General features: G+C 35.7%; 1 long non-coding RNA gene across 1 annotated transcript; it reads left to right on the top strand.

The window, feature by feature from the left end:
* The first annotated feature begins 2,041 nt into the window (after nucleotides 1–2,041).
* Nucleotides 2,042–2,901, top strand: LOC137043776 (uncharacterized). Its single transcript, XR_010898569.1, has 4 exons — nucleotides 2,042–2,092; nucleotides 2,198–2,259; nucleotides 2,418–2,479; nucleotides 2,703–2,901. It is a non-coding gene; the product is annotated as an uncharacterized lncRNA (long non-coding RNA).
* Nucleotides 2,902–10,286: the final 7,385 nt, after the last annotated feature.

Here is a 10,286-nt window from a genome sequence, read left to right as displayed (position 1 = left end):
CCAGACCCGTAAGAACTCCGTTCATCTTTGGAATACAAATGAAGATATTTTTTTAAAATCCAATGGCTCAGACAGGCCTTCACTGACACCAATGTCATTTCCTCTCTCAAGACCCATAAAAGGCACTAAAGACGTCATTACAAAGCCCATCTCACTACAGTGGCTCTACAATAATTTTATGAGAATAGTTTTTGTGTGCAAAAAATAAAAAAATAAAAAATAAAAATAAAAATAAATAACAACTTATATAGTGATGGGCCAATTTCAAAACAGTTATGAATCAGTAGCCTAGAAATCTAGACGCACCCTAGCGGCAGCAAATCTAATCTGCCCGCGAGTGTCGTCTAGCAACTCTCAGTACCCTTCTGAGCTGTATTCCCCTAACTCTTGACGGGCCAATCACATCGTGTATAGAGTCGGTGGGCGGGGCCATAATGACGACGGCCGAGTTGCGTTTGCGTGCTTCTAGTAAACACAGAAACTGGCGAACAGCGGTCTTTCGAATCAGATTTGACCACGACTCTGGAAGACTTGGAGTTAAGCTTTTCTCTGAGAAAAGAACAAAGAACGGCACTGAAGTCATTCTTAAAAAGGGAAGATGTGTTCGGAGTTTTGCCGACCGGATACGGCAAATGTTTAATCTATCAACAAGCTCTGCTTCACCTTCGTTGTCTGGTTGGTTGTGTAAAGTTACGGTATCCTATAGCGTGCAGAGGGAGTTTGAAAGACAACCGTTTATCCCGCCCCTCGGATTGAGTCCTGTCAATGGTGAGTTTCCAGACCAAACGTCTTGATGTGGGTCTGGCTTGTCAGGCTAATGAATCAGAGTATTGAATTATGATTCGGATCGCATGTCAAGCTGCCAAACTGCTGAAATCACGTGATTATGGCGATTCGAATCATGAAACAAAACACTGATTCATTATGCTCCGAAGCTTCACGAACTGGTGTTTTGAGATCTCCATCACTGTTGTTATTTAGGGGATTTTTTTTCCACAAAAACTATTCTCATCACTTCATAAAATGATTGTAGAGCCACTGTAGTGAGATGGGCTTTGTAACGACGTCTTTAGTGCCTTTTATGGGAATTAAGAGGCCAAGGAGGCCTTTCTGAGCCATCGGATTTTAACAAAAATATCTTCATTTGTGTTCTAAAGATGAATGGAGATCTTACGGGTGTCGAACGACATTAGGGTTAGTAATTAATGACAGAATTGTATTTTTTGGGTGACTTAACCCTTTAAATAACTAGTTTCCAGCAGACGACCATACGCAAGTCGGCTTGCACCAAAAGAGTAACTCGTGACGCAATGCATGATGTAGGATTTAGGAGTAGTGTAAGCTTTTGACGCCTCTCGTGGTTCCAAAAAATAGGGCTGGGCAACAAACTCACGCTCCTCTTCTCTTATATCGAAATCATCTTACATTTCTCTTTAAAAATTTCCGTTTTAAATTTCTAATTCATGACCGGTGTTTTGTTTTCCTCTATCCTGCGCTTCCACGTTTGTCAATGTGTCATGTCACAGGTTACTCTTTTAGCGCAAGTCGACTTGCATACGGCCGGAAGCAAGTTATTTAAGGCTATAAACATTTAAATATTGAGATTTTTTCTTACACCACTGGATTGCTTCACTTTTAGAATGGATGAATGTGCTTTTATGACCTTCAAAATCTCATTTACCATTCACTGCTATTATAAATGTAACCAAGTGAAAAGTTTAATCACAAAACTGGTTATTGAGTCCTGCTTCTAGTAAATAACACGTATAACATGTTTTAATGCCTTTTCTCTTACGTTGAATTAATCTTGTGCTGGCCCTTTAAGAAAACGTGACATTGGCCATCTGGAAGTGCGGCGAGAGTGGTATGAGAGCAGTGTTATTTCAATGCGGTTTTGGATGGTGGGCATGCGGTCAGGAATTAGTGCTAATAATGCTCACTAAACGGAAAATATTGAAAAATATATACTTTCTGAGTTAAACACAGTTTCTCAGTGTTTTGTTGTCTTAAATGGCCGTGTACTTGTCCGGTTGACACCGATTTGGGACGCATCGTGTTGTCGTATAAAAACAACATTGTCTTTCAAAGAAGCGTAAGTGTAGAGATATAAACAATTTATTATAATATTGAATCTGTTTATATTTGTGTGTATTTCCACTTGAAACCGTGTAACTCAGAATCACTTTGTTTATTCAAGAGGGGAGAAAAAGTGCTCCGTAGGCCCTCTGGGTGTGTTTCCGGTGTGAGCCTTGAACATCAGTGAGTGTTATTTAATGTTATTGTTTCTAAAATGTGTAACTGTTATCAATCGACATGCACATGTGTTACATTGAGAAGAGCAGAATGAATGTGGTGTTATAATGTCATATTCAAAATGTTAATGCAAAATGTAAAATGTTTGCTTTTACTGTGTGCAGAGGAAAATCAAGCTCATCAGATGCCTCATTAATGTTTACATGAGCTAGAGTGGTGATAAACAGTAAGTTTGAATTCTTAAATCTGTTTTTGGAGTTGTAAGAGTGTTTATTTACTGATGTTGGGTTGATTGAATGCTAAATTGTGTAACGACTCTTGAAAGGTGTCAGTAATAATCAAAAGTAACCTCTTATTTCATTTGAATGCATTTTTCATGTAACTTATGCAAGCCTTGTTTGGTTTCCATACAGGAAAACGCTGTAATAATGTTTGCATTTGTTTTCCAGAATGTGGCTGCTACCGTTGTCTATGTTGGCAAATTTTGTGATTAATATTTTATGATGACTGAGCACTAAAGAAACAAACTTGCGGGTTGAGAAACAAACTTTATTGATTTCAACAACTGTTCACTTGCTTGAGCTGTTCTACTCTACTCTTCCCCATATTTGCATAATTAACGCTGCACTACTACAAGTGCAGTCTGGAATAAAATAACCCCGTTTATATTATTCATCCTGTGTCCGGTGTTATTAGTAATTCACATTCCGTGCTACATAAAGCTTGGACGAGCCAGGGCATATTTTTTAAGTCTGATTGTGTTCGTCTGAAAGAAGAATGTCATATACACCTAAGATGATTTGAGGGTGAGTAAATCATGAGATACATTTTTCAATCGTTCAATGTTTGGGGTCTGTGCAAATTTTAAATGTTTTTGAAGTAAATCTCTTATGCTCAACAAGGCTGCATTCATTTGATCATAAAAATGGGTAAAAACAGTAAGTTTGTGAAATATTATTACAATTTAAAATATGTTAATTATTCCTATGATGGCAAACCTGAATTTTTTAGCATCATGAACTCAGTCTTCAGTGTCACATGATCTTTCAGAAATCATTATATGCTGTGTATTATATCATCTGTTGAACACAGTTGTGTTGCTAAATGTTTTTGGGGGGAAACACAAGAAACCAAGATTATTTTTTCTTTAAAAAATAGAAAGTTCAAAAGAACAGCATTTATTTGAAATTTAAATAATTAGTAACATTATGAATGTCATTGCTGTAACTTTTGATGTGTCTTTTTCTGAATAAGAGTAGCAATGTCTTTTAAAAAAAGGTAGAACAGTATTGTACATGGCTTTTTTTCGAGCATTTTACTATCAATAATAAGGACAATAATACTTTAAAGAGTATTCAAGCAAGAATGTGTTTTTTTCTTATTTTAGTTTTTGCAGGTGTCTAGCTCCTGTCACCCATGACACTAAAGTAATTACTCTTTTTCACATTGCCGTTGAACAGACATGCACTCAAACAGTGTCTGCTGTTTTGCCATGGTCCTGGTTCCCCCCTGCTGGCTATGATCAACGCCTGTCTATCTGCCTCATTGAACATCACCACATGTGTGATAAGAAGAGAGCAAGAGGGCTTGATCTCTGGCCTGTGATCTAATTCTGAGGAAATAAATCACTGTGTGTGTGTGTGTGTGTGTGTGTGTGTGTGTGTGTGTGTGTGTGTGTGTGTGTGTGTGTGTGTGTGTGTGTGTGTGTGTGAGAGAGTTTTTTTGAGAAAGTAAAAATGCAGAATGTTTCCTGTGATGGGTAGGTTTAGGGGCAGGGGCAGTGTAGGGATGTACAGTTTGTACAGTATGAAATCCATTACGCCTATGGAAAGTCCCCATAAAACATGGAAACACGACATGTTCATGTTGTTCTATCCCGGTGGGGACTTCAACATGAATGCTCACAGACTCATGGAGACTCGTGTCACTGTGGGGACTTAAATTGAGGTCCCCATGAGGAAACATGCTTGTGTGTGTGTGAAGGCTTCAAATTAAGTCTAAAACACACACACACGCACATTAAATGTAGTGTTTCCACGTTTTATGGGGACTTTCCATAGGCGTAATGGTTTTTATACTGTACAAACTGTATTTTCTATCCCCTTACACTGCGCCTGCCCCTAAACCTACCCATCACAGGAAACATTCTGCATTTTTACTTTCTCAAAAAAACTCCTTCTGTGTGATTTATAAGATGTTTTCCTCATGGAGACCAAAAAATGTCCCCACAAGGACAAGATTTTCGAATATTGCCATCTTTATGGGGACATTTTGTCCCCATAACGTAGGGATTACGTTTTACACACACACACACACACACACAATACGCTACATGACCTCCTCTTAATTAAACAAATTATATTATGTTTTAATACATTTAAGAAAGGTTGTTAAACAAGAAGAAAAGCAGTTCCTAATATTCACTTTAATTGTAATTGTATATTCCATTGCACTTTACAAAACACCAGCAAAAGCAACTGAATAACGCAAACATTAAAATGACCTTTATGTGAACATGGCAGCAAAGGTAATCTAAATGAGAAATAAGCAACCACGATTTAATATAAAGATTAAAGATTACAACATATTAAAGATTTTTTTCCTAATGTGCTTCAATACACTTGTCATTCACAAATAAAAGTCACATCTGTCACCTAATGCAGTCTGTTCATAGTCATTATTCTTGCTGAGACTTGCACAGTTTACCTACATGATTGAGAGAGACAGGATTTTTTTTTTTACATTCAAAATCCATTAAAAACCAAATCATGTGCAGCAAGAACTATTTCCCCCTTTTTTTGGAAATCCAATATCAACTATAACTATTAAAAACAAAATCTCTCATATCAACTGATAACTGATATATCAATGATATACCAATATATTCAAAATTTCACACAATGAGCCCTATTGTCAACATAAACTAGCCCTATTGTCACTCCCAGCAGGTGAGAACAGGTGAGAACTGCAAAACTTTAGAGGCTGTTTTCTCTCGTTAAAACTTTTTTAAATGCCTACATTCAAATGGCCACCACTTCTCCAAATATTATCAGATTTCCATGTGTTACACATCGTTGGAAAGCTTGGAGATTACACTTTTTGAATCTGTGAATAACTCAAAATGCCCCAGAACCGACTTGTGTCCCTACTTTCCGTGACTGGTCACAAATGTAATTATAATGTATTACTAGATTAAAACACAAATTACCTTAAATTCAGTCAGCTAATGCAACTTGACGACTTGCTGAAGACTGTGACTTTTAAAATTAGTGTACTCATTGCTTTAAGAATCCCTCCAGATGGCAGCAGAGAATCATGAAGTAATAATACAATGCTGTATGATTCACTAATACGGCTCACAGTTACACGATAGACACAAGCTAATATTTTCTTACAAGCAGTGGTTGGTTTGAATAAGATCTGGACATTAAAAAAGGTCGACAGAAGGGCAACCGATGCATTTGAATTTGTGATTGATTTGTGGTTCTGGCAGAAAATGTTACGAATAACATGGACAGCCAAGAAAACAAGTACTGGATCACAAAAAACAGGGGTCATGAGTGGATAAAATAAATAGACTATGACTGTCTTATTTTGGCCATATTTTGATTGCAAACTCACTAGAAAAATCTAATGTTGAGATGGTCAGTACAGTGTAAAAAAATTATATGTTTAATAAGTTATGACAGCATGTGTTTTTACATTGTTTTAACTCATCAAAATAAGTCAAGAAATGTTAAACTTTTTAAATGTAACATTAAAAAAATACTTTTTTAAATGTTAAAAGTTATACAAAATGCAACTCATTTTTTAAATTCAGTTTAACATAATCTAAGTTGAAATAACTTAAACATCCAAGTCGATTGTACTTAACAATTTCAGGTTATGACTTTTTATTTACAGTACACCGAGAGTAGGACACAACTGAATGGATGGACACACACAAATAATTGGTATATTAAATATATATAATTAACTAAACATATAATAATAATAATAATAATAATACATTTTATTTATAATGCACTTTATATTAAACAAAATCTCAAAGTGCTACAGAATTAAAAAACAATCAACAGCAATAAATAAATAAGTAAATTAATAAAATAAAATAAATAAAACTGAAAAATAAAATAAAATAAAGAAGTAACAAAACACTCACCTAAAGGATTATATAGGGACACCATATTAATACTGTGTTTGACCCCCTTTCACTTCAGAACTGCCTTAATTCTACAGTGCTTTGCGAAAGTATTCAGCCCCCTTGAACTTTGCAACCTTTTGCCACAGTAATCGCAGCAAAAGGTGGCGCTATACAAAGTATTAGCTTAAAGGGGCCGAATATTTTGCACGCCCAATTTTTCAGTCTTTGATTTGTTAAAAGTTTGAAATATCCAAAAAAATTTGTTCCACTTCATGATTGTGTCCCACTTGTTGTTAATTCTTCACAAAAAATTACAGTTTCATATTATTATGTTTGAAGCCTGAAATGTGGCAAAAGGTCGCAAAGTTCAAGGAGGCCGAATACTTTCGCAAGGCACTGTATGTGGCATTGATTCAACAAGGTGCTTAAAGCATTCTTTAGAAATGTTGACCCATATTGATAGGATAGCATCTTGCAGTTGATGGAGATTTGTGTGCCAAAAAAATACCCCCCACACCATTACACCTCCACAAGCCTGCACAGTGGTAACAAGGCATGATGGAGCGTTGTTCTCATTCTGTTTACGCCAAATTCTGACTCTACCATCTGAATGTCTCAACAGAAATCGAGACTGTTCAGACCAGACCAGGCAACATTTTTTTCAGTCTTCAACTGTCTAATTTTGGTGAGCTCCTGCAAATTGTAGCCTCTTTTTTCTATTTGTAGTGTAGAAGAGTGGTACCCGGTGGGGGTCTTCTGCTGTTGTAGTCCATCCGTCTGAAGGTTGTGTCTGTTGTGGCTTCACAAATGCTTCCAACGAGTGGTTATTTCAGTCAAAGTTGCTCTTCTATCAGCTTCTTTCCTCTGACCTCTAGCATCAACAAGGCATTTTCGCCCACAGGCCTGTCGCATAGTGGATGTTTTTCCCTTTTCACACCATTCTTTGTAAACCCTAGAAATGGTTGTGCGTGAAAATCCCAGTAACTGAGCAGATTGTGAAATACTCAGACCGGCCCGTCTGGCACCAACAACCATGCCACACTCAAAATAGCTTAAATCACCTTTCTTTCCCATTCTGACATTCAATTTGGAGTTCAGGAGATTGTCTTGACCAGGACCACACCCCTAAATGCATTGAAGCAACTGTCATGTGATTGGTTGATTAAATAATTGCATTAATGAGAAATTGAACAGGTGTTCCTAACAATCATTTAGGCGAGTTTATATAATTGTTATTCATCTATCTAAATAGATAATACAGTATAGACCTTTAGACAGCATATGTTGAAAAGGAATTTTTCATTACAGCATGCTGCTGTCTCTGAACCATAAGCACAGTGCTGTCTCGCATGAAGGCTTTCACGCTCTTTGATGAAGCAGTGTAAACAACCCTGACACTAAGACACATTCTTCAGGCAAACATCTTTTACAAGACAACACAGAGGGCACCCAGCTGGTCAAAATGTTGGCATCCTGTTTTTCTGAGCTTAATGAAGCAAATTGTTAAGATTGTTTTTAATAGTATGTTTTGCTTAGTGTAGACCACAAATTATTCTACTACAAAAAGTTCACAACAACATAAACCCACTAGGGCCTTCTGTTATATATTCTATAGTATTACACATTTGTCCAAAGCTCTGTATGACCTGAATTAAGTGTCACACAGACATTTTGCAGTGCATGCAAAACACATGGCTCAACACATCATGGAACACACAGGCTCATTTGGTTTAAAGCACTCCCAAAGGTGAAAACTTCAAATAACTGAGCTCTGGGCATTTAATCCCAGTGTCAATGGTCTGCACCATGGAATCCTGCCCAGTTCATTCATCACACAACCGCTAATGCACTCGTTCATAGATATGGACATTTACGACAGACATCTGTGTCCACAGAGCAGTCTGTGGGGCAATCAGAATGACCTCTGACCTCACTATATATTACTAGACGTTACCTCTGGGTGTGAGGGAGTTCAAAAGTCCATTAGCAAAAACAATTGACCCAATGTCTTTGAATACTAGACTGTCAGTCTCAATAACCCCTTAACTTTTTTTTTTTTTTATCTCGCCTACAAACAAAAATCTGTTCTTCAGATAGTATAGCTGGATTTACAGAATGCTGTAAAAGTGTTTATAGATTAATTTAGTGGTGAAGGCCTGGTCGTAAATCAACTCCCTGGAAAGCTCTGGATTGTTAAACCTGTAAACGCAGTAACAAACTCTACCACTAGATGGCAGCCATGTCTTTTGTTTTATTTATAGTAACCAAAATCTAGATCTTTACATTTTTCTGGGGAAGTTGATGTGAGTGAGAAAACTGACCATAGTAGAAGACATTCACATACTTGCTATAGGCACAATTGTTGTTGTTGTTTATTTTTATTTTTATTTTTTATTTTTATTTATTTTTATTTATTTTTATTTTTATTTTATGTTTTGCTATGCAAGATAATGCAAGAAAGGAAACAAAATGCATGTATTTGCATTATGAATGCATAATGCAAATATAAATAAATGCATTTATTTATATTAAGTGGCAAGTTGAAAATTTTTTAACTTGCATACTGGCACACGTGGCTTAAACATCATTTGACCAATGAGAATTGCAGGTGAGTACAAATTTGCCTTAAAAAATTTCAATAAAATTATTGTTTGTTGTATACACACTTGATTTCAAGTGGATCAAACACATTCCTATCAATCAAACTCTAATTTTAGCTGGCATAAGCATACTTTTTGATCAGCAAGAATTTCAGATATATGGGTACGGTTGTGTCTTTAGAAATCCATTTTGCAGCATTCACATTTCATTTCAAACAGAACCAGTGTCAAAGCGGATCTTTGGCAAACCTATGAATGTGCTGTGTTGTATTAATGGATGGGATGATCAACGCAGAATGTTAAAACTAATTTAATAGCAGAATAATTAACCACATTAAAAACAGGTGTGGCAATGTCATCTATGTTCAAATTCATAATCCTAAATTTGAGTAATGGTTGCTGTGATTGTTTATGAAGGTCTGACACTGTAGAACAATATTGATCCACATGAAATAAAACTAAAATAATATTTCATTTAAATCCCAAAGCCTTATAATATGCATTATTCTACATTTATGGTATAAATGACGTGTAGGCCATAGCCTAGGGTGACAATATTTTGATTACCAAAACACCAGGACATATGGCCTGGCAATAAGATACACAAATGATACTCGAAGTTTACACACGAACATGCCTTATTAATTTCAATACATTTAAAGTATGCCCCCTCTGTAAGGATAGAAAAATTGTTAAATTAAAAAATACTATATATAACCAAAATATCTATATCCTGGGGAAACAGGACGTTTGGTCACCCTACTATAGCCTATACATTTTAACAATGTGTTTAAATTGCCAGGCAGGGTGACGCTAAACATTTAATGAAAGATGATTGGTAGGAATCTATTTCATATGATGATTAGTTATTAATACGGAATGATACATATGCTGCTTTCACGTGCTATCGGAATAATCGTAGTTTCCTAGTTAAAAACTGGACACGAACAATTGAGTTTCTAGTCAAAATTTTAATGAATAAGCCCGTAATCACGATGGGAAGTGGGACATTTCCGATAGCGCGTGAAGGCAGCATTAGCCCTGCACCTATTTTCACATTTATTTATTTATTTATTTATTTATTTGTTTATTTATTTATTTGTTTGTTTATTTATTTATTTATTTATTTATTTATTTATTTATTTAATTTAAATACCAACACTGATTGGTCAATATACTAATAAGCAGCATTATTTTTTATAAGACTTTCCCATGTAGGTCCCAAGTTCCAACAAACAAGTAATAATTAATTATCTCTATGTGTATGTCTATTTGAATTGTATTTTATA

The sequence above is a fragment of the Pseudorasbora parva genome, chromosome 16, assembly GCF_024679245.1.
Source record: "Pseudorasbora parva isolate DD20220531a chromosome 16, ASM2467924v1, whole genome shotgun sequence".
In the NCBI taxonomy this organism is placed as follows: domain Eukaryota; kingdom Metazoa; phylum Chordata; class Actinopteri; order Cypriniformes; family Gobionidae; genus Pseudorasbora; species Pseudorasbora parva.
This window is presented reverse-complemented; position numbering and strand designations above follow the sequence as displayed.